This window comes from Amblyraja radiata, chromosome 1, assembly GCF_010909765.2.
Source record: "Amblyraja radiata isolate CabotCenter1 chromosome 1, sAmbRad1.1.pri, whole genome shotgun sequence".
Lineage (NCBI taxonomy): Eukaryota > Metazoa > Chordata > Chondrichthyes > Rajiformes > Rajidae > Amblyraja > Amblyraja radiata.
Genome location: NC_045956.1, coordinates 73,773,800 through 73,799,220, shown reverse-complemented (window position 1 = coordinate 73,799,220; position 25,421 = coordinate 73,773,800). Strand labels below are relative to the sequence as shown.

The following is a 25,421-nucleotide window of genomic DNA, read 5'->3' as shown; positions in this document are numbered from 1 at the left end:
TTAATCCATTCAATTTACCCAACACCACTTCCCGACTAACCTGGATTTCACTCAGTTCCTCTATCTCCTTTGACCCGCGGTCCCCTGCTATTTCCGGCAGATTATTTATGTCTTCCTTAGTGAAGACGGAACCAAAGTAGTTATTCAATTGGTCCGCCATATCCTTGTTCCCCATGATCAACTCACCTGTTTCTGACTGCAAGGGACCTACATTTGTTTTAACTAATCTCTTTCTCTTCACATATCTATAAAAACTTTTGCAGTCAGTTTTTATGTTCCCTGCCAGTTTTCTTTCATAATCTATTTTCCTTTTCCTAATTAAGCCCTTTGTCCTCCTCTGCTGGTCTCTGAATTTCTCCCAGTCCTCTGGTATGCTGCTTTTTCTGGCTAATTTGTACGCATCATCTTTTGCTTTGATACCATCCCTGATTTCCCTTGTTATCCACGGATGCACTACCTTCCCTGATTTATTCTTTTGCCAAACTGGGATGAACAATTTTTGTAGTTCATCCATGCAGTCTTTAAATACCTTCCTCTGCATATCCACCGTCAACCCTTTTAGAACTAATTGCCAGTCAATCTTGGCCAATTCACGTCTCATACCCTCAAAGTTACCTTTCTTTAAGTTCAGAACCGTTGTTTCTGAATTAACAATGTCACTCTCCATCCTAATGAAGAACTCAACCATATTATGGTCACTCTTGCCCAAGGGGGCACGTACAACAAGACTGCTAACTAACCCTTCCTCATTACTCAATACCCAGTCTAGAATAGCCTGCTCTCTCGTTGGTTCCTCTACATGTTGGTTTAGATAACTATCCCGCATACATTCCAAGAAATCCTCTTCCTCAGCACCCCTGCCAATTTGATTCACCCAATCTATATGTAGATTGAAGTCACCCATTATAACTGTTTTGCCTTTGTTGCACGCATTTCTAATTTCCTGTTTGATGCCATCCCCAACTTCACTACTACTGCTAGGTGGCCTGTACACAACACCCACCAGCGTTTTCTGCCCCTTAGTGTTTCGCAGTTCTACCCATACCGATTCCACATCCTCCAAGCTAATGTCCTTCCTTTCCACTGCGTTAATCTCCTCTCTAACCAGCAACGCTACTCCACCACCTTTTCCTTTCTCTCTATCCCTCCTGAATATTGAATATCCCTGGATGTTCAGCTCCCAGCCTTGGTCACCCTGGAGCCATGTCTCCATGATCCCGACTATATCATAATCATTAATAGCTATCTGCACGTTCAACTCATCCACCTTATTACGAATGCTCCTTGCATTGAGACACAAAGCCTTCAGGCTTGTTTTTACAACGCTCTTACCCCTTATACAATTATGTTAAAAAGTGGCCCTTTTTGATTTTTGCCCTGGATTTGTCTGCCTGCCACTTTTACTTTTCACCTTGCTACCTATTGCTTCCGCCCGCATTTTACACCCCTCTGTTTCTCTGCTCACCCATTTAAGAACCCCACCACCTCTTATTCTCTGTTTATTATTGTTTTCTTCTTTCCCCCCTACATGTTGGGTCTGAATGCTTTCCTTCTCTGCCTCCTGCCTCACACACTGTCTAATAGCTTTCTCTATTTGAGTCCCTCCCCCCAACCATTCTAGTTTAAAGTCTCCCCAGTAGCCTTTGCAGATCTCCCCGCCAGGATATCGGTCCCCCTCAGGTTCAAGTGCAACCCATCCTTTTTGTACAGGTCGCACCTTCCACAAAAGGGTAGGCAGAGCTGCTGACATTGCAATAGGAGGAAGACCATTGATACAGCTGAAGGTGTTTGGGCCCAGGACATTCCTTTCGAGTTTAGACTATAAAGATACAGCATGGAAACAGGCCCTTCAGCCCACCACATTCACACCATCAGCAATCACTGCACTAGTACTATCCTACACACGGGACAATTTACTACTTACCAGAGCCAATTAACCTACAAACCTGTACATCTTTGGAGCGTGGGAGGAAACCAGAGCACCCACAGAAAACCCACATGGTCATAGGGAGAACATACAAACTCCATACAGACAGCACCCAATGTTAGGATCAAACACGGATATCTGGCTCGTAAGGCAGCAACTCTCCCACGCACCTTAGTGCCGCCATTAAATTCAGGGGAACTCCTGCAATTATGTTCCCTGGCTTTCTTTGGTCCCCTTCAGTCATGGCTGACCATGGGTGTCTCCAGGGTGCTATTCCCTATATGGAGGACGCCTGTACGTGACTTTGTTTAACGTGGGGAGACTGGTGCACAGACAACCACCCCACGGTCCTTGACAGATCTGGGTCAGGATCGAGTGCCATGGAGTACAAGATAACTGGAGATCCTTTTCTGCTGCAGCCTTCATCCGCCTTCCCAGCCGTTGTGACGCTCATCATCCTCCTCCGCCTGTTCCACCGTTGAGGTCTTGGTTGGATTGCTCTTTGTCAGAGACCTTTCCCTCGACCATACCGCCAAGAGTGGCCCTACCAGGAGCATAGCTCCAGAGGGCATCGCTCTCAGGATCTCAGGTCCACACAAGCTTCTCCACCACGACAAGGTGACAATCCACATAGTTCTTTGTCTAGCACAATTACAACCACATCCATTATCCTTAACGCGAGATATGACTGAATAATTGACACATTTTCCACTTGATACCCACAGATTCAGCTTCTGCGGGGACCTTGATTCCACTGTCAAATGCCACTTTGATGACACTGTCACGCCATTTCCGTAACTGAATTATTTTACCCATGTTTCAACCGAGGCCACAATGAGCTCTGGAGCCGAGTGGTAATGGTGAAAGCCAAACTGAGCATCAGTACGTTATTGATGAGCTTGCACTATTCAATAGCAATGTCAATAGTTATCTTATATCAAGCGCTGTTTTCAATACAATCATTGACCAACCCTCCACCTTTTAGACAATACATTCAGATTATATTTAGTCATGTTTCACCTTTAAATCAGTTCTCAATCAGAATTAAATGGTATTATGTTAGCCTTCTGAGATGGAAACTAATATGTTTAGTATAGTTTAGTTTAGTTTAGTTTAGTCATAGTCATTGTCATGTGCAGAGAGATACAGTGAAATCCTTGTTCTGCAAGCTATCCAGTCAAATTATACTACACAACAAATCCTCTTCTGGAGCTGCATGTAGAGAATCGCCATGTTCTGGCACCATCTTGCAACTTTCAAGTCACTGAAAAGTCCGATCTTGGCCCAAGGAGATATGTAATTTCTTATCTTCTCACTTTAAGGCCCGGTGCCATGGCGATACTGGATTAATGAAGTAGGGTTTAGCCTGGCCCAGTACGATGCTGTCAGCTCCTTCCACCACTGTTCCGGGTAGCTGCAACAAGCTGAACCCGATCTGCTCGCTCACCCAGCTGCTGAACAGCTTCCAGCAGCCACCCCCTCAACACCACGACCCTCAACACCACAACCCACAGCCACCACAAATGCACCGTCCAGCAGTCGTCCCACCACTTCTGTTCATCAAGGTCGCCAAGTCCTGTTTCCAAACAAATCACAGAACTGTCGGGCACTTTCCCAAGGTGCGGGAAATGAGTTTGTGGATCATGTTCTCATTTCAAATACTGATTTATATAATGGACTAGACTAAGTGGGACCCGTTGGGTCCCATGTTCACACGGGAGGGCTGGTCCCCCGACACAATATTCCACCTCTCCACCAATTCCAATATTGGTGGCCAGTGGGGTGGGGGGGGGGGGGGCTTTCTGGAGCGTTAGTATGGATGTTGTTGGCTGCAGGGACTACTGGTCTCCAGAGGGCTAGTATGGACATTGTGGGCCAAATTGATTCTTGGGGTGGCAGCTCAGTCTATCAAGCCTGATGTGCTGGCAGCTCACTCACGGCTATTGCTTGAAATTCCATTTGAAGCAGAGTGCAAGGCCACCAAATTCAAATCCATTTTTCTACCATTTCAAGCAAGACCACAAATTTCAAGTGCAGTTTCATACCACTTCAAGCAGGGTGCAAGGCCACCGAATTCAAGTGCAGTTTCCAACCACTTCAAGCAGGGTGCAAGGCCACCAAATTCAAGTGCAGTTTCATACCATTTCAAGGAGGGTGCAAGGCCACCAAATTCAAATGTAGTTTCATAACATTTCATGCAGGGTGCAACGACACCACATTCAAATGCAGTTTCATACCATTTCATGCAGGGTAAAACTACCATAAAACCCCCAATAAAACCACACAAAACACCATGCTCACAGTTCAGTAGACATTCAGTGTGTTCAGTTGATTCACAGCTCAGACAGAGTCGTGACCTCTCCCTCCTCCATCATGCAGAGACTGAGCCACACCCACACTTCCGGGTTTTATAATCCCTCCCCCTCCCACCGGAAAAGGTGTGGCCTTCATGGCGTGATTGACAGGAGAGAGATTCTCAACATTTTTTAAACACTAATACCACTTTTGTTTTTCATTGATGGGAAGAATCCTCTGCACCTGATGAGCGGAGGGGGACTGAGTAAGATGGCCAAAAATCACAGCCGTAAGTGGTAGCGTTTTATCTAAAATCAATATAGTGCAAAGTGGAAGTTGTCAAGTTTAGACAAACAAGCATTTGCAGGCAGTGCCTTTTCACTTCAACCCAAACCCCCCCAAGCAACCATTTGCAGGCAGTGCCTTTTCACTTCAACCCAAACCCCCAAGCAACCATTTGCAGGCAGTGCCTTTTTACTTCAACCCAAACCCCCAAACCACCATTTGCAGGCAGTGCCTTTTTACCTCAAACCAACCATATTTTCATTTTTAAAACAACATTAAGGGCACTCACAGTTGAGTAGACATGTGTTCAGTGTTTTTCAGAGCTCAGAGAGACGTGACCCTCTGGCTTCCTCCATCTTGCAGACTGAATGAGGCACACCACTACCTGGTTTTATAGTCCCTCCCCCTCCCTCCAGCAGGGGCAGCAGAGAGAATGGCAAATTATTTTAAAACATTAATATCGCTCTGATTTTTAATCGATGGAAAAAATCCTCCAGTCCCGGAAGGCGGAGGGGGGCTCTGAGAGTGGTGGCCAAAAATGAGGGTTGTAGGTGGCGGCGTTCTCTCGGAAATCACAGCACAACAAGCCAAAAGCGATCAAGATCAGACTTTTAGTAATATAGATAGATAGAGTAATATAGATGAGCACTTTTTTAATCACCGTAGGAGGTAGACAAATAGAAAGACTACCAGTAAAGGATCAAGGCCAGTTGCAAAGCCGACTGTAGTCCTAGAGAGAGAATATGATGAGATAAAAATCATGATATTTATCTCAAGCAGAAATAAATTGGAATAAGTGAACACAGTAGAGGAGGTTAACTTAATGTGTTTTTTGTGACTTTGGAAATAGAAGCAGAGTACGATGCATGTCTGGGTTGACAGTGATGCAACATGCAATATCATTCCGAGGACATTTACAGGGAAGCTTGAAGAGACAAAACAGATGCTAGCAATGAACAACTGAATGACGTCTGTGCCACCGGGAAATGCTTGCTGAATATAACAAAATCTGGAGAATTGAAATAAGGACTTGAAAGAGTAGGAGTGTGCAGGCCATTGCAGGTATAAATTCTACCCTCAATAAGCTGCAGCCAGAAGAATCTGCTTGAAAAATCTCAAAAGCTAGAGGACAAATTCCAGGTTTTGGTATTCGGGTTGGCACTGTGGCACAGTAATAGAGTTGCTGCCTTACAGTGCCAGAGACCCAGGTTAAACCGTGACTACGGGTGCTGTCTGTATGGAGTTTGTAGATTCTCCCTATGACCACGTGGGTTTTCTCCGGGCGCTCCAGTTTCCTCCGCACTCCAATGACCTACAGGTTTATAGCTTAATTGATTTCTGTAAAAAAAATTGTAACTTGTCCCGAGTGTGTAGGATTGATTGGTTGGTGGGCCGAAAGACCTGTTTACACGCTGTATCTCTAAAATCTAAAGTTTAAAGTCTATCGGCAGATGAGAGTAGGCAAGGGGTAATAGGTCCTCTGAGAAGAACAGGATCTGTCAAAAAGATATTAAATGCTGAGCCTGTGAGGCAACGGTCATCACATCTGTGGTCAGCAACAATCTTTAGATCATCTTTAATGTCACCAAATATCCAATGATATCTCACAGTAGGATTGTTGAATACAATTTGACACAGAAAACTAATGCCATTCAGCACACTCCAACAATGGTCAGCAGCAATTCAGGGGAGCAGGTGATGAAAAAATAGAGGATGATAATATTGCAGGTTTGTGAATAGCTCGGAAATAACTTTATAACATGACTGAATAAGGACCCACATGATAGAAACAAGAGGTAAATTATTTAAAGAAAGAGCAGCTCCTGTAGCTAACTGCAAGTTGTGATCGGAAAGTAATTTGAGTAAATCTGGTTTGTCTTTGAACACTTACAATACAATTCAATTTATTGTCATTTGGACCCCTTGAGGTCCAAACAAAATGTCGTTTCTGCAGCCATACATTACAAAACAAAAGACCCGAGACACAACACAGTTTACACAAACATCCATCACATCGCTGTCATGGAAGGCAAAAAAACGTATCTCTCCACTGCACTCTCCCCCCCGATGTCAGAGTCAGAGTCAAAGTCAAAGCCCCCGGCTGGTGATGGCGATTGTCCTGCGGCCATTAAAGCCACGCCGGGTGATGCAAGGTCGCGCACCGGGTCAAAAATAATAAAAACACAGACGGACTGCAGAGGCCGCTGCTGACGAGAGTCGCGCCGCCCACCGAGTTTTTATTGTTTATAGCAGTGGGACTTAAGGGCCTGTCCCACTGTACGAGGTAATTCAAGAGTTCTCCCAAGTTTTCCCCTGATTCGAATTTGGAGAATGTCCGTAGCGGGTCCGTAGGAGTTCGTGGATGTTTCGTAGCGGCTCGTATGAGTAAAAATTAACAATTTTTTTCATCACGAGTATTTTTTTACTCATGGACATTTTTCACAGTGTTGAAAAAACGTCACGAGTTTACCGGATTTCCTGAATACCTACTGTTTACTCGTATGAGCTGCTACGAGACATCCACAAACTCCTACGGATATTCTCCGAGTTCGAATCAGGGGAAAACTCGGGAGAACTCTTGAATTACCTCGTACAGTGGGACAGGCCCTTTACCCTGTGTGTATAAGCCAGAGAAGTTGAGGATCATTTTGGACCCTCATAGGAATACAGGAACCTCACAAGAAAATATTAGCACGTTTAGGTGACTTTTGCCCTCAAACCTGCCCACCATTTAATATCAATATGATCATGGCTGATCTGCCCCTAGCATCACTCCTCTCCCAGTCTGAAGAAGGGACTTGATCCAAATCATCACCTATTCCTGTTTCTCCAGAGATGCTGCCTGACCCGCTGAGTTACTCCAGCTTATTGTGTCTATCACTCCTCTCCTGCTGTGCCAGATACCCATAGCCCTATGTTCCCCAATCATTCAAAATAGTATCAACATCTTTAAATACACACAATGATTTAGCCTCCACAACTTTCTGGGATACTGAATTCCAGAGAATCGCTTCCTCGGGAAGAGATTTCTATCCATCTCAGTTTTGAATGCCAATCCCTCACTACCCCAGGCCCGTTATCTTGTAACTATTTATCCTCATTCAAAATTCTTCCACCACTGGAAATACCTTGACATCTATCCCGTCGTACTTCATTATGGTCTACTTCCAGGAATTAGCATGGTGAATCTCCTCTGAACTGTCTCCAATGCAAAGGTAAGTGAGGGTACCAAACTCCATACAGTACCTGGGTGTGGCCTCAACAACACCCTAAATAATTGCAATTAAACTTTTCTATTGTTAAACTCTAAACCTCTCACAATAAAGGCCAAATGATCCGAATGTGAAACTACGAGGGAACCATTATCCGATGAAGCAGGGCATTTGAACACATGGATGTGGTGGATGCCAAGAATTGATTTTCTAGTGTGTAAACACAAGGGCAAAAGTTAAATTCCAGCAAACTTCAACATATCTTTTGGGAGTTATCAGTGTCTGTGGATACCTTTTGGGGTCTACCAGTGCCTTTTGCCCAGGATTCCATCAACAGTTACTTAAGCCCTGCAGTGGAAATTCCAGGATCATGGAGTCCATGTACTTGATTAGATACTCTGGTGAGAGCTACACTTACTATTACAACTGATGTCATGTCATCTTCCAAGGGCAGAGGAAGTGTTAGCACACTGCATCTGCTGAAAGAAATGGATTAAGAAGGTGAGAATGAACAGACTGCAATCAAAGGGACACATGGAGAACATAAAGGGCAGCATGATGAGGGAATGAAAAGAAAAATATTGGAATGGAACCAGTTTTATGAAGGATGGGGAGAGGGAAGAAGTGAAACATTGCAAGAAGGAAAAATAAAAACAATTAAGCAACTGACATGGAAGATGCAATGAGCCTGTATGATCCGTGTGCGGATGTGGCGTCGAAGGACGAGAAGCCGAAGCAAAGAAGTGGAAGCCAAATAACCGAACGGAAGCGAAGACGAAAAGCTAAATAACCGAAGGCATACGAAACCAAAAAGCCAACTAACCAAAAGGGTGGGACGCCTAAAAACGAACTAACCGATAGGGCGGGACGCCTAAAAACGAACTAACCGATAGGGCGGGACGCCGAAAAGCAAACTTACCGAAAGGCCGCTACGCCGAAACGCAAACTCACCGAAAGGTTGCGTCGCCTACAAGCCAACTCACCGAAAGATCGTTCTGCCGAAAAGTCAAATAACAGACTTGTCAGCGATTGGTCCAGACCCCCGCGTCCATCACATCACTGGCCGATGGAGATGGGAGGGCGGGGGTCATTTTCCCACACAAGCCATAGGTGACTGGACACTCTGAACCCAAGCACCAAGTTGTAAGCGGCCGAAGGAGTGCATCCCTCAGGACAGCCCCCATTCTCCCACGGCCACGGCCGCCCTCCGCCTCGTCTCCCCCGTGCGGCCGCACTGTGACGGGCTGTGGGCCGGGTGGAGCAGAGGTGCGGGACAGGCTGGTCCCTCCGCCTACCCAGAGTCACTGACTGAAATGCACCACCATTGGACCTCAACCCCCACACCAGGGTGATTCACCCCCCCCCCCCCCCCCCCGGACACCCACACCGAGTGATTCACCCCCCACCCTGGCCGCGGGGACAGATGGCTTGGGGCATTGGCAGCCATAGTAAATCGCTTTTAAAACATGAGAAGGGGACACACATTCCCTGGTGGGCCGATGTCAAGTGTGCATGACAACGAACAATTTTCTCCTCCACCCTCCCCGACAACAAGAAGCATGTTTTTTTAATTGTTTAAACACAGTAATACCGTCTGGTTGTCTGCGTAACGCACACAAGCTCCCGCGCTCAAAGAAGCAAGTAATTTGTAATCTGTTTTAACCGAAGATGGACACAAAAAGCTGGCGTAACTCCGCAGAACAGGCAGCATCTCTGGAGAGAAGGAGTGGGTGGCGATGCGGGGGTCTGGACCAATCGGTGATGTGGGGGTCTGGACCAATCGCTGACGTCCCGCCCCCCCCCTTCCCCCAGCGACGTCATGTCCGTTATTTGTCCTTTCGGTGAGTTGGCTTGCAGGCGACGCCGCCTTTCGGTGAGTTGGCATTTCGGCATAGAGGCCTTTCGGTGAGTTTGCTTTTAGGAGTCCCACCCTTTTGGTTATTTGGCTTTTCGTCTTCGTTTCCATTCGGTTATTTGGCTTCCACTTCTTTGCTTCGGCTTCTCGTCCTTCGACGCCACGTCGGGGTACCATATGAGCAAAGACTGGAAGGAAAGCTAAATGTCCCAACTCTTGTAGAGAAAAAAAAACAACAATGCTGGCGGCATTATTCCAGGATTCTCGACACTGGAGATGAAGAAGCTTGCCCCGGGTTGGCCTGAGGGCAGAACAGCATTGAAAAGAACTGCAAAGGTTAGAGTAAAGAGTCTCTGCATGAGGGTAAGGAACAGAAGTGTGGCTCTGAGCCTAATCTAGAGGGTAAGTGTGAGCCTCTGAACCTAGTTGGTTGGATGTTAATCTAACAGAATAACATGCCAGTAGGTTAGTACAACCTGCAGCTGTTATTATTACACGAGTGTAGCATTGGACAGCAAAGGCAAATTTACCCCCATCTGTTTCCTTCTCAGAGGACTCCTGAGCAGGTGAGAGGCACAGTTGCAGTTCTTGATGCTATTGATAACTTTCTTTTTGGACTGTGCTGGTGTGAAATTTGCCTGTGTGCTTTCTTTAATACAGTTCTTAATTTTTTCAAGTGAACAGGAAATGAGGGTCTAATCCAGTGGTTCCCAACGTGGGGTGTACGCCCCACAGGGGGGCAATTTGATTTTTAAGTAGGGGCATCAGGTAAACATATGTAGTTTATCTTTCAGATGTTATTTTGAGTAAATTACATTTTCTGAGAATTATTTCTTTGTCTGCTCGTGCTAAAATATGGGGGGGGGGGGCATCAGGATTTTAGAGGTGATTAGGTGGGGCATGGCCAAAAAAAGGTTGGGAACCACTGGTCTAATCCAAGCCGGCCCGAGGCTTCACCTCAACTTGACTTTTCAATAATAATAATAATAATAATAATAATAATAATTGCATATAAGTGCAACGTGATTTGGTATGCAGCTTCCATCCGATGTCATAACTTAAGTAACTAATAAGATTTAGATACCCCGAGAACATGGTTTGTAAAAGAACATTACAACCATAAAATAGTCAAAACAGTTCAAACAGACTAAAGTGCAGATGTGTCTGTGCGACGTGACCATCCGAGGGAGACAATCCATGGGGGTGGGGGGCACTCAGCAGGGCCGGTTCAGCCGCTATAGCTCTAGGAATGAAGCTGTTCCTGAGCTAAGCTTACCCCCAAAACTTTGTTCGGTATTGCCAGGTAAATGTTGTAAGGCTCTGCTCTTGGCAATGAAGATAGTTTTGTCTTTGTGCTGAGAATTGGGCCCAGAGTTCAAGCCCTGAAATCCACAGAGCTTCTGATTTATAGCTGATTCATTTTTAATGACCTTGAAAAAATCCGACCTTTTCACCTGATTCCCGACAAGCAATGCTTGGCACCATCAACACTTTGCGAGATTCACCAGAGTATCTCAGCACCTCAGCACTGAAATCACTTCATTTTCTAAAATAGCAGATTTACCTCTGCATTTAAACCTATTGAAATCAATATAATTCCAAAACATATTCCAATATAACTCTTAAAAAAAATGACTTCCTCTATTTTGCTTCAAGAATGATCTTTCTTCAGTTGATTTTCCAGATGAAAGTTTGTGAGCTTAGTTCATTTACTTACACGGAACAACAGCAACAACGCCTTTTCTTTGTATGTCAATCCGATGTTATTGCTCTCTCATATCATCGGTGAAGCAATTAATTCTTAATTAAATGCACAGCATACGCTGCTTCCAAAACTTGCTTCCACTAAAGTAAATAGGGGAGTACAACTCTCTGCGTTAATTATATTGCAAACGTTCTCTCACCACATCCATTCATTCCCTACTTTCCATTGCTAGTTCCCAGCCAAGAGCTAGGCTGGTGACAGGCTTTCACAAAGACAGAGAAGCGGCAGAATTTAGAAAGACTGACTTGTTCAGGTCATTGTATGTGAAAAGTACTTCTATGATGTCCAGATATGAGACCTCTTTTACAGTCATTGTGGTCACTTTCTATTTATATTTGATCCATTTTATAAATCTAGATGAAATCATGTTAATATTTTTTTAATCTATGTATCCACACTTTGGTAATTGTTTGTATTTTCTCATAGAGACTTTTCTAATGCAATGTAAAAATTGGTATTCAATGCATATTTCTGTATTGTCACACTGAAATGCCACCTGTCTATCAAGAAGGGCACTGATTCCTTTTCTGCCATGATGTCCCTCAGTTCTGTCACTTCAGTGCTTTCTGAAATTTCACACGAATTACATAAACTGCAACCCCATCTATTATCCTCTTGGAGAAAAAAAGTATTTTAGTATGGTCTCAAATCCATTATTGGCAAACTTTCATCAGTTCCTGCCCTTCTAGATGCTTGTTTATTGTTTTCCTCATTCTAGTGTCAAACAATGTTCTGTTGACCGATGCAGGTCCTGGTCAATCAATAGCTCGCAGCCTATCTCCTCTCCCTTCCTGAGCAGAAATGTAACATTTGTCACTTTCCAGTCCTTAACAGATGGATAATGTGTCATCGATGGCTGGAAGAACAAGACCCCTTGACTAGCTGCTGCCATTTCAGTGAGCATTAGTGAGCATGTCATTACAGGTTGTTAAAGGAGCATGTGCAATAAACAATGACTTGAGAAAAAAAGAGTCATTTATTATTTCGATCCCGTTGAATGTTTAAATGATCTGACATGATTCAAATTTGCCTTTCCAAACAGATTAAATAGATGCAAAAAAACAAAACAAATGTAGTTTTCAGTTTCAAAAAAGATCTGCGTACAACACATTGGATTTGGCAGAAAAGTGATGTGAATGTGGTAAACGTCACTGCTAAGTGGTGATTACTTGGTTGGGGAAGGACTGCAGAGAGAAATCAGTCAAGTGAACCCTATGTTGAAAAGCAATGAAGTATCGCAATGAGAGAATGTGACCCACATATGAGGAACAAAACAATGCAACTCTCTAAAAATAGGAAAAAGAAACTGCAGATGCTGGTTTACAAAAAAGGACACAATGTGCTGGAGTAACGCAGGGGGTCAGGCAGCATCTCTGAAGAAAATGGAAAATGCAAAGTGCTGGAGTCACTCAGCATAACTCAGCAATTTTCACTTGCACATGCACAGCCATTTTTGGCAGGAAGAATTTCACTCCACTTTCCATTCAAGATATTATTGATATTGCATTATCATCTGTGGATACAATGGAATAAGCATTGTTTTTATGTATAGCCAGCAAAAATTGCATTGAAAGCATCATATCCAGATGCATCACTGCTTGATTTGGCAACCGTTCTGCTGAAGACTGCACGTAATCGCAGAGAGTTGTAGACTTAGCCCAGTCCATCACACAAACCAGCCTCACCCTCATCAACGCCATCTGCACTTTGCGCTGACTAAGAGGAACAGCCAACATAATCGAGGACAAACTCACACTCGGGTCATTCTCTCTACTCCCCTCTCCCGTCGGGTATAAGGTACACGAGCTTGAAACCACGTGCAACATGATTCGGGGACAGTTTCTTCCCTGCTGTTATCAGACTCTTGAACTGACCTCGCAGATGCTAAGGTTGTATCCGCAGTCTTACAATCCGCTTTGCTGCAGTGCTCATGGGTTTATTTTACCTTCACTTTCTCTGCAGCTACAGTATAACGCCATATTCAGCACTCTGTTTACTCTCCCTTTTGCACTACCTTTTGTACTTGTGTATGATATGATTGGACTCATGTATGTATGATTTATCTGGACCTCTATTTTCACAAACCTTTGTTTCACAAGACCGTATCCGAGTACAGGTGGCAATAAAGAAACAATAACAAAACCATTCTCAATTTAGGTGTACGATAAGCATGGAATAAGTCATTTGAATTGCTTATATGCTCACTTTAACATATCAGTGAATTAAGCATTCACACAGTAGATCATCCTGTAGATAGAATAAACACTCAGCGGTTAGCAAGCACATAAGATTACCTGAGCCACATTTTATACTGATGATCTCCTTAAATGACTATTCTGGGACTACCTTCAACACAAAGAAGGTTCATTGGGGCCCACCCGTAACTGTGGGGCAACTAAGGATAGCATCAAATGCCGTCCAAGTCGGTAACACGTTTCCCATGGATTAAAAAGTCATAGTGGGCCTGGTATGGGACTATGCCTGAGCAGACATCAGTGATGACAGACTTATATATGCAGAGCTCATACACTGTGTAAATGACAACCTTGGAACTGGAGTAATTGTTAATTCATCCTTAATCTTGAGGGAGTGCCCAAGAAGACCAGAGGTGGTTGTGTGTAGAAAGGGCATCAATGCTTTTGAAGTCATCCATTTTGTTTTGAAAACAGAAGTCAAAGGTCACAATCAATCATCTAAAAAGGCATAATGAAAATTCTTGCATTTGAGGTAAGAACGTCAAAGTAATAGTCCTCTAACAATAATACAGGCAACACAATGGTGATTCAGAAGCTAGTTTTAGAGCATCGTTCCCTTAATCCCATATCTATTACGTTGATTCAGCACAAAGATAGCACAATAACACTTCATAACATACCACAGATTTATGATTCAATAACCAGAAATAGCAAATAAAATAGAACACAAATAACTTTGATTTAACAATTTTATGAGTGTGACCCTAATCATGAGTTCATTGGTCACACTCTCTTTCTCAGCACACGACTATTGAGGTTAATTCTGGAGTGCTGGTGTATATTCAGACCTGAAATTTGGGAGCTCCACGCAATTCAGTTATGGACCATCCTTCTCCTCTGCCTCCTGGAATTGGTTTTACCCCACAGAGAATTTACATTATTGGTCATCTGAGCCAGTGTTACTCCATCAAGTTTTTTTACAGCTGCAGCTTTAGTTGATAGTTTTTATTTCCAACCATATTGCAAAGTAAACTGTCCTTTCAGACGCTTGAATACAATTAGCTCAATGGAAAACAAGAGTAAGCCAGTCAGTGCCTTAACACCATTCTGCTATTTGATCAGTCCACGTGTTTCCCTGGCACTTAATACAAACAAAGGCAAGAGACAGGGGAGAACAGAGAAGTGGGGAAATTCATTGCTGCTTCTCAACATGTTCAGAGCTTTCCACCATGTTTGACAACAGACTCTTCCCTACCCCTGCTCCCCAAATGACCTCAACCTCACACCCCACCCCCACCCCCCTTCACAGCTCCATTCCACGGCTGTAAAGGGAGCTCTCTGCTCCCCGCGTGGCTGCACCTAAATCCAGTGATGTTCATTGTGTTATAAATAGAGACAATGTGAAGACAAAACACGTTTCAAAGCACAGATTTAATTACTGTAATACCAGTCCGACCACAGAAAGGGCAGGGGTATGTCCAGAAATCTGTCCTGAAATTATAATACTGAGCACAAACGTTATTTCTATTTATTAGAAGTGATGGCTTTTCTCCTCAAATGATTTAAAACCAAATGGGGGTTCCATAATTTTCACATCGTGTTAATAGGTAGTTTAGCATTGACATTTATGGCACCATAAAAAGTTAATGGAGGCCATTAGAGATAGCAATGCTTCTGAGAATAGTTTGTACGGCATGGCACCATGTCACCAACATAATCTACAGGTAAAAATGAATTTTATTTATCAACCATTTTACATGATTAACCGATCAGCTGCACTTTATAAGTGCTTTGATTGTGGAAGGTGTGATATGTTTATAAAGAAAGATGAACTCATGAAGAAAGGACATTGTTGGAATGTCCTTGGAGGGAAGGTGATGCATGATCAGCTTCAATAATGAAGCACCCCAGCACATAGGTGGGGGAGACTTCTGCCTGAAGATGGGTGTGAATCCTTTGCTCTTGTCTCCCCCGAGTGGATAATCCATCTTGTCTTCCCAGACAGAGGGCATCACTAACACAGAAGCTTGTCTGATTTCCTCTTATTGATATCAAAAAGCTCTGAGCAATGTATACAATAAAGGTTCAAGGGGAAAGATGGGAAGATAGACAACCAGAGTCCCAATGACATAGGTAGGAAAAGGGACGAGATCATGCGGAGTGAATATAGGGAGTTAGGAAAGAGGTCAAAAAGGTTTAGGAAGGAACTGCAGATGCTGGTTTACACCAAAGATAGACACTAAATGCTGGAGTAACTCAGCGGGTCAGGCAGCATCGCTGGAGAAAAAGAATAGGTGACATTTCGGATCGAGACCCTTCTTCAGTCTTTTCTCATTAAAAAGGTTTAGGTTTAGATTTAGGCTTATTATTGTCATGTGTACCAAGGTACAGGGAAAAGCAAGGTCTTGAGGGTGGTAATAGCTAGGTTGCTCACATTGCCACATGCTCATGGGGGATAGGAATAAGAGAGGACAAATGAATGCATAGTTGAGGAGTTAGTACAGGGTATAGTGATCCAAGTTTTTAGATCATTGGGATCTCTTCTGGGTCAGAAGTGACCAGTACAAGAGGGATGGATTACACGTGAACTGGAGGGGGACCAATATCCTGGGAGTGAGATTTGCTTGTGCTACTCAGGAGGGTTTAAACTAGATTGGCCATGAGGATTGTCCCAGAGAGACAAGGCAGAGGAGAGGTTAGGTTGGGGGACCGGGATATTATAGCCATAACAGAAACATTAATAATAATAATAATAATAATAATAACAATAACAATAACAATAACAATAACAATAACAATAACAATAACAATAACAATAATAACAATAACAATAACAATAATAACAATAACAATAATAACAATAACAATAACAATAACAATAATAATAATAATAATAATAATAATAATAATAATAATAATAATAATAATAATAATAATAATAATAATAATAATAATAATAATAATATATTTTATTGTCATTGCACATCAGTGCAACGAGATTTGGTATGCAGCTTCCAACCGATATCAAAAAAATAAAAAATAAATAAACTGTGCGACGTGACCATCTGAGGGAGACAGTCCAGGGGGGATGGGGGGCACTCAGCAGAGCCAGTTCAGAGCCGCTATAGCTCTGGGAATGAAGCTGTTTCTGAGTCTGGAGGTTCGGGAGTAGAAGGCCTTGTAACGTCTGCCGGCTTTCTACGCCCGAACCTCCAGACTCAGAAACAGCTTCATGGCTGAAAGAAGAGCAAGAAGTGGGAGGATCTGGTACAGAAAGTGGTGCAATGCTGATCTGAGGAAGCAGATGAATCCTTTGCAACTGCTTTGAAATGGTGGACTGTCGATAGTAAAGGACTCACTGGCCATCTAAATAACGATGCCATTGCCGTCACGGATGTCAACAGTCAGTGTGCATAGGAATGCATGCCAAAGAAGATCGCCACTGGGAACATGGATAAACCGTGATGTCTATTCCCAACTGAAAACCAAGTCCATAGAGTTCGTCAAATTTTTATGGCCTTTGCAAAGTCATCAAGGATGCCAAGAGGGAATTCCAAGCTAGAGTCCCAGAATAACTATACGGATAATCAACTATTGTGGCAAGCCTTGCGTGCTATAATGAGTTCAAAGTTAAGTCTGGCAGCATCGCTGGCAACAGTGCATCCGTCCCTGACAAGCTCAAAGTACTCAATGCTCGCTTTGAACAGAAGGCCATCAGAATAAAATCATCTGCTGTATAATTCCCTGAAAGTGGGAACACAAGTAGAGTGGTACAGAAGGCATATGGTATGCTTGCCTTCATTGGATGGGCATTGAGTATAAAATTCAAAAGGTCATGATTTAGTTTAATAGGACTTTGGTTAGGTTTTGGTCATCCCATTACAGGAAGGATGTGGAGGCTTTGGAAAGCATGCAAAGGAGGCTTAGCAGAGTGCTGCCCGGTGTAGGGGATTTTAGCTACAGGGAGAGTTTGGATAGATGGATTGTTTTCTGTAGAAGGCAGGAGGTCATGGAGAAACCTGTTAGAGGTATATACACATGAGAGGCAAAGATAGGGTAGACAATCTGAACCTTATTCCCATGATGGAAAAATCGAATACTAGAGGGAAGAGTGTGAGGAGCCAAGTTTAACAGAGGTGAGCTGGGCAAGTTTTTTTACAGAGAGGGTAGTGAGTCCCTACCACGTCCTGCAAGGGTAGTGCTGGAGACAGATATGATAGTGGCATTTCAGAGACTTCTGGATAGGCACATATAGATTGCAGAGATTGTAAGGATATTAATTACGTGCAGGCAGATAAGAATTGGTCTTGGAATCATGTTCAGCACAAACATTGTGGGCTAAAGGACCTGTTCCTGTGTTGTACTGTTCTATGTTCTGTATTGTATCTAGCAAGGGTGTAGCAGAGGCAGGAATTTTTCCAAAATCAGTATTCTGTGGTCATCAGGATCTTATAATACCTTCTTTAAGGTCACAAATAAATACAGTCAATCCTTTGGTTTTGAAAAAGAATAAATCCAAAAGTGATTTAATGACTTCATTTATTTCAATTGCAAAAGGCAGATCTGCACTTCAGTACTCATTTAGAAAATAGCTTTCACAGATGGCCATCTCTGTTGAATGACTGTGCTGAAACAATCTGATTACCCAGTTAGACATTGTGAATATAATGTCAAAGTGCCAATGTGAGGTTGAACAGTGGAGGATGCCTAAATGTTACAAGCAGGGTGACTACACAAAGTACAGTACTGCACACATCAAAAATGTTTTTGAGTAGTTTCTTCAACCTAATAACCCTGCTACTGCAGGATTTTTAGTTATTATTATATATTTAATTTGGATGAGCATTTATAAGATTGTTCCAACAATATAATCTGAATACAATATAGTCTGAAGAAAAGTCTCGACTGGAAACATCACCTATTCCTTTACTCCAGAGATGATGTATGACCTGCTGTGTTACTCCAGCTTTTTGTGTCCAACTTCGGTATAAACCAGCATCTGCAGTTCCTTCCTACACAATATAATCTGCAGACTTTACCAGTGCTGGTAATGATAGGTATGGTAGGAGGCACATTGCTATCACAACATATAGTGTCAGGTTGCCCTCTCACATCCTCAAAGGTTGCCACTCTGTGCATCCCGTCACACCCAGATGCACTTATCAGAGTTCTTGAAGGAATGGGGCAGTGGGGTTATAATTCTGTTGTCAACTAACACACTGGTGTAAAATTCCCAATGCATTATTGAAGCAAGGTTGTTAATTCCCAAATGTGCTCCACAAGTCGTCAAAGCCGGCAGCATCTGTGCACACAAAGGGAGGGATGTTGGACTTTACAGCATATTCTAGGTCATTCTTCCACTCCTCCTCATGGCAAGCATTTACAAAGACTTGGGGACAGATTGCCTCTGTATATTGCTGCCTGCCTCTGTATATTGATGGGCCTTTGGGAGGCTACTGGAAATAAAATTAGGGGAAATGGCAACTGATTGTGAAACAGGCAAAGAAGCCCATTAAAGGGTTTCGGAAAAGGCTGGTCTGTAAAACCTTTGTACAATACATGCTTCTCCAGTCACTTGATGACTGTGTGGGTGCTTATCAACTGCTTTCTATCTTTCTTTGCCAGACGGACTGAAATGTTCAGGACTTTTGTTTTTGTTGTGAATATATATTAACATTCTTTCCAAATGTGCCTGAAGCGCAACAATGGAGAATAACACGTACGATGTACAAAGAAATTCTCTTAAGTTTTTGTTGATTATTCTGGAATTTTCGGAATTCTCAACAACTTTTTCGTGAACTAATTTTTGATCCTCTGTACAGTGTTCTGACTATTATTAAAAGTTGTTCTGGGTATATTTGCTTTCCATGGTTATAACTGGCCCCAGTTTGTTTTCCCACCTCTAACTCCATGCTACCATGTCCTGTTCACACTGCTGTATCATTATCATGAACTTATAGGAATAAGTCTGATGCTTATTGAATGAATAAATGCAATTACAGAATGTGATAATGTTAATTGGAATTAAATAGTCACTAGGTGATGTTTCAACCATAAATGCAGATTAATTTAATGAATCTAATTTGCCTTATTTTTATGACCAGCTGAACTTGGTTGTGAATCAAACGAATGCACCATATTTATCAAAGCTTTTTTTTAAATTTGTACTCCTATACATTTTTTACCCAGTTGACCATGCCTGATTCTAGAAAAGTGTAAGCAGCAGACCAGCGCTGCATCTGAGAAAGGCGTTGAAGGAAACGCAGGGTTTGAATCTTGGACCTTTACCCTCTTTTAATTGGTAGGCCTGTCAAAACTTTTCACCGTACCTCAGCACACGTAACAATAATAAACCAAGCTGAAACTAACAGGACTTCTGCTCAAACTAATGTTAATTGCTGATTGTGTAGGAAGGAACTGCATATGCTGGTTTACACCGAAGATAAATAAAAAAAGCCGGAGTAACTCAGCGGATCAGGCTGCATCTCTGGAGAGAAGGAATGGCTGACGTTTCAGGTCGAGACCCTTTTTCGGACTGTCAGTGGAGAGGGAAAAAAGAAATATGAAAAGATACATAAAGGGAGAGGGACGGAGAGAGGGAATGCAAGGTTTCACCCCAGTCTACGTACTAATTCCACTGTCGTCCTGCTGAGTTTCACTGTTTGTGTTACTCGTTATCACCTTTCCTACAGCCAACAATGGACCATTGTGGGCCACACCTGTCTTTGATCATTGTTGCTGACTTTGATCAGTCAATTGCTGATTGACAATCAAAGGCCTCTCACTGTAGGATTCACCAGATGGCTCAGGATGATCAAACCATGGCCTTTCATTTCGAAAAGGATGTCCCTGTCTCCTACAGAAGTTTTAATGAGTGAGCAGTGGAATGCCCAGTAAAATAACAGCAAGCCAAAGGATCTTTAAGCCATGGAAGGTACACAAAATTGCTGGGGAAACTCAGCGGGTGCAGCAGCATCTATGGAGCGAAGGAAATAGGCGACGTTTCGGGCCAAAACCCTTCATGGATGTTATTTTTAGTCGTGGATGCCACTTTACCACAAAGTTTAAAGATGTGTAACCCAAGTTTTTCAACACAGTCGATGCCTGGGGTTGTGGTACGGGCAGATGCAATTGAGGTGTTAGAGAGACTTTCAGATGGGTACATGGACATGCAGAGAATGGAGGGATATGGATTATGTGCAGGCAGATTAGTTTATTTTAGAGATGCAGCGTGGGAACAGGCCCGACGGCCCACCGAGCCATGCCCACCAACGATCCCTGTACACTAGCACTATCCAACACACGGGGGACAATTTACAATCTTTACCAAAGCCAATTAACCGATAAAGCTATACGTTTTTTGGGGTGTGGGAGGAAACTGGAGCGCCTGCAGAAAGCCCTCGTGGTCACAGGGAGAACGTACAAACTCTGAACAGACAGCACCCATAGTCAGGATCCCACCTGCTTTAAAAGGGCATCAATAATACCGGTGCCCAAGAAGAGCAAGGTGCCCCAATGACTATCGACCAGTGGCACTAACGACTGTGATGATGAAGTGCTTTGAGGTTGATCATGGCGCAAATCAACTCCTACATCGACAAAAACCTGGACCCACTGCAGTTCGCTTACCGCCACAACAGATCAACGGTGGATGCGATCTCACTGGCTCTCCACTCCGCTTTGGACCACTTGGACAACAAAAAATCATATGTCAGGCTGTTATTCATTGACTACAGCTCGGCATTTAATACCATAATCCCCTACAAGCTGGTTACCAAGCTCTCAGATCTGGGTCTCTGTGCATCCCTCTGCAATTAGAACCACGACTTCCTCATTCACAGACCACAGCCTGTCCGTATTGGTGGAAATGTGTCATCCTCGATAACAATCAGCACGGCAGCACCTCAAGGCTGCGTGCTCAGCCCCTTGCGGTACTCACTCTATACTCATGACTGTTTAGCCGGACATAGTGCGAACTCCATCATCAAGTTCGCCGACGACACCACTGTTGTGGGACATATCACTGATGGGGACGAGTCAGAGTATAAAAGTGAGATCGACCGATTGACCAAATGGTGCCAGCACAACAACCTGGCTCTCAACACCAGCAAAACCAAGGAACTGATTGTGGACTTTGGAAGGAGTAGGATGTGGACCCAGAGTACCGTTTATATCAACGGATCGATGATGGAGAGGGTTAAGAGCTTCAAATTCCTGGGCGTGCACATCTCTGATCCCAGTACACTGATGCAATCATAAAGAAAGCACATCAGCACCTCTACTTCCTGAGAAGAATACGGAGAGTTGGTATGTCAAGGAGGACTCTCTCGAACTTCTACAGGTGCACAGTAGAGAGCATGCTGACCGGTTGCATCGTGGCTTGGTACGGCAATCTGAGCGTCCAGGAGCGGAAAAGGCTGGAAAAAGTTGAAACCACTGCCCAGTCCATCATCGGCTCTGACCTCCCTACCATCAAGGGGATCTATCGCAGTCGCTGCCTCAAAAAGGCTGCAGCATCATCAAGGACCCACACCATCCTGGCCACGCACTCATCTCTCTGCTGCCACCAGGTAGAAGATACAGGAGCCTGAAATCTGCAACATCCAGGTTCAGGAATAGTAACTTCCCCACAGCCATCAGACTATTAAACACGACTTCAAACAAACTCTGAACTATAACAGCCTATTGCACTTTATCTGTTTATTTATGTGTGTGTATTTATATATATTCTATGGTATATGGGCACACTGATCTGATCTGTATTTATGCCTACAATATTCTGTTGTGCTGCAGCAAGCAAGAATGTCATTGTCCTATCTGGGACACATGACAATAAACTCACTTCACTTGACTTGAGCCCAGGTCTCTGGCGCTGTAAAGACAGCAATTCTACTGCTGCGCCACAGTGCCACCCAGATGAGAATATTTATCTTGGCATCAAGTTTGGCACAGAGATTGTGGGCTGAAGGGCCTGTTGCTGTGCTGTACTGTTCTATGTTCTATGTTGAAGTCCACCACTACTCCTGCTCCTCCAATAGCATACGTGTTGCGACCAATCCCGCACTTTTTTTCTGCTTGCTATTTAAAGGCTCCTTTTGGCAAGTGAATGAGCAGAGATGTCAGGTGCAGGCCGCGACCTGGCACTGTGGTAGTGCCACTTGGTAGAATATTATGTAGAAAAATAGCATTCCTATTCAATGCAGCTGCTGCGCGCTGGGTGTTTAAACAGAAGCACCAGCCTGAGCCCCAGGAGACAGGGAACATTCCTTCCCTCTCACCATCGGCAGAGCCAGCCCTCTGATTGCCAAACATGCTACACTGTAGATGCGAACGCACACCAGTGGGGCCACAGATTAAACACGGTGACTGGGAGAGCAAATACAGTAATGAAACTGCAGCAAACTGCAATAAAAGAGAGTTAACGCCCAGGAGAGTGAAATACAAATGAGGCGCTGCGGCAGCGAGCAAAGCTACCGTGAGAAGCAGAACTTTCAAAATTCTTGCCCCTATCGTGCCTCCAGCCAGCTGCTTAAATATGTATTCTTATGGTGCGGGACGGTGGGGGTGGGAGGAATTTATTATTGTGGGAAGAAGGTCAGTGCAATAGCTGCATATATAGGTCGGCGGGTTTATCATTATATGACGACAATGTGAACCTGTTGTAAAAGTCCTTTACGCTGTCAAAGTGTGATTGTGTGTTGAGGTTGTACAATTTGAATATCATTTCACTATCTTTGGTGGAAATCGTCATTGCTCGGGCGTGGATCACAAGTGAACAATCTGTGGCAGAGCAAAAGATCTGACAATTTGTCAGGGTAGATTTGTTTTCCCAGGGATGGGATGTCCAAGGCTAGAGGGCATGGTGTTAACGTGAGCGGGACAATGTTTAAGGGGGCAGTGCGCGGCAAGTTTTCTATATAGAGGGTGGTAGGTGCCTGGAACGATTGTAGCTTTAAGAGGTTTTAGATGGGTACATGGATATGCAGGGAACGGGGGAATAAGGATCATTTGCAGACAGATAAGATTATTTTTATCTTGGCATTATGTTGGGCACACACGTTATGGGACGAAGGGCCTGCTCCAGTGCCGTACTGTTCAATGCTCTCCGCAAAATCACAGGTTTTCCATTTGTTTCCCTTCTTCCAGCTAGTGAATGGTAAATGTGAATGAAGCCGACAGCAGTGGAGGCTGTAAATGTTTTAACCAGACGCCAGCAGCTCCTATTCACAGCACAGGGCAGGCCATTCACATTTTCCAACCACAAATTAAACCAGTGGCTCGGGCCAACCAGACAGTGGGATCTCGTGTCTGTTCGTGACAAAGTTACTTTCAATAATATTGCCTGGATGCTTCTCAGGGGATCCTCGTGTGCTCCCTGCGAGACTGTTAATTATATGTAGGAAGGAATTGCAGATGCTGGTTACACCGAAGCTTGACACAAAATGCTGGAGTAACTCAACGGGACAGGCAGCATCTCTGGAGAGAAGGAATGGGTAACACTTCGGGTCCAGACCCAATCTAAAAAAGGACCCGAAAGTCACCCATTCCTTCTCGCTAGAGATGCCGCCTGTCCCGTTGAGTTATTCCAGCATTTTGTGACTATCTTATGTTAATTATATCCAAATCCAGCACTTCCACTGACCCGGCATCGGGCTTTGACCACATCTTGCATAACCTTAAGATTCCTGCATTTTATTCCGATAACAAGAAAATGTTCCACGTAGTTGCCGGTGACACGAGACGCCGTGGTGACATATTCAACACCGCGGGGAGGAAATACATTATGAGATACGTCCCCAATAACCGTTGGTCACCCGTTGCAGGAAAACACCGGTACACCTGTATAACACCACATCAGGGACCATTTACGGAGAGCGGCGGGATTAGCAGTCTCACTGAATGGTCCCCAAAGGATTTGTGTCATGATTAGCCATTAGGTAGGTCAGAAGCTGATGAACTAATCTAACTTAGTCAATTACTCATTTACAGCAGCAGCGATGCAGCCCAATGGCATCGAACATAGACAGCCCCCGCCGTCGCAAACCAGCTGCTTCCTGGTGGCAGCGAAGGCCGGCTCGACCTTTACTGTCCGGCACACAGAAATAGCACCTTAAATATATATATATATATATATTAACCTACCGTGGTGGGGTCGACGAGAAGAGGTCAGAACTGGGAGCGGGAAACCAAGTGGAGAGGACTGTTCACACACCCGAGGAGTTCACAGCCATGGGCCCCGCGGTAGAAGCACTAGCCCAGAGAGGAAGTAGAGCTAAAATAAGCTGTCACTTCAGTGAAAAGTTTTATCCTCTTCCTTCTCTTCTCTTCTGACTGTTCAGACCATCTGCAACGACGGAGTCCCGGGAGGGGAGGGGGGTGAGGTGAAGAGAGGGAGGGAGGGGGTGTAAGGGCTGTTAGCCCGCTACCTTATTGCAGCCCTGGAGTCCGGTGACATTCACTTGTAAAGTGCCAGCGTTTGCAGAGAGTGAGCGGCGCGGCGGGATCCTACTCGGGGAGAGGCAGACACAGTGTGTTTGTTGTCTCATATATGTGTGTGTGTGTGTGTGTGTGTGTGCGTGTGTATGCAGCAGCCGAGGGCTGCAATGACAGACTTGAGCTTCCCTGCCTCTGGTTTCAGGTTTCACGGGCAACAGGCAGCCGGTGCCGAGGACGATGAACAAACAACATATCCACCCCCCTTGCCTGCTGCTCAGTCTCAGGATCACCTCGCCGGCTCTACGGCTGCCACTTCGGAGTTTGGTTTGTCTGCTATCGGTTTGTCACCGACCGAAGGCTGGGGTCAGCAAGGTTTGGGATATCCCAGTGAAACTGGGCGCGGGGTAGGGGGGATTTGATCAGAGCTCTTGTGTTAGTGGATGGTTGATGG

At 44.2% G+C, this 25,421-nt stretch overlaps 1 protein-coding gene across 2 annotated transcripts in view; it reads right to left on the bottom strand.

Moving 5' to 3' along the window:
* arhgap24 (Rho GTPase activating protein 24) overlaps nt 1-25,110 on the bottom strand; it is a 472,936-nt gene extending 447,826 nt beyond the window's left edge. Inside the window, exon 1 of one of the 2 annotated variants that reach the window (XM_033024174.1) lies at nt 24,681-25,110. The gene's annotated coding sequence lies outside the window, so the exon portion shown is untranslated. Of the gene's footprint in view, nt 1-24,676 lie in introns of both variants that reach the window. The other variant, XM_033024165.1, reaches the window with a different exon arrangement.
* Between the last annotated feature and the right edge of the window lie 311 nt (nt 25,111-25,421).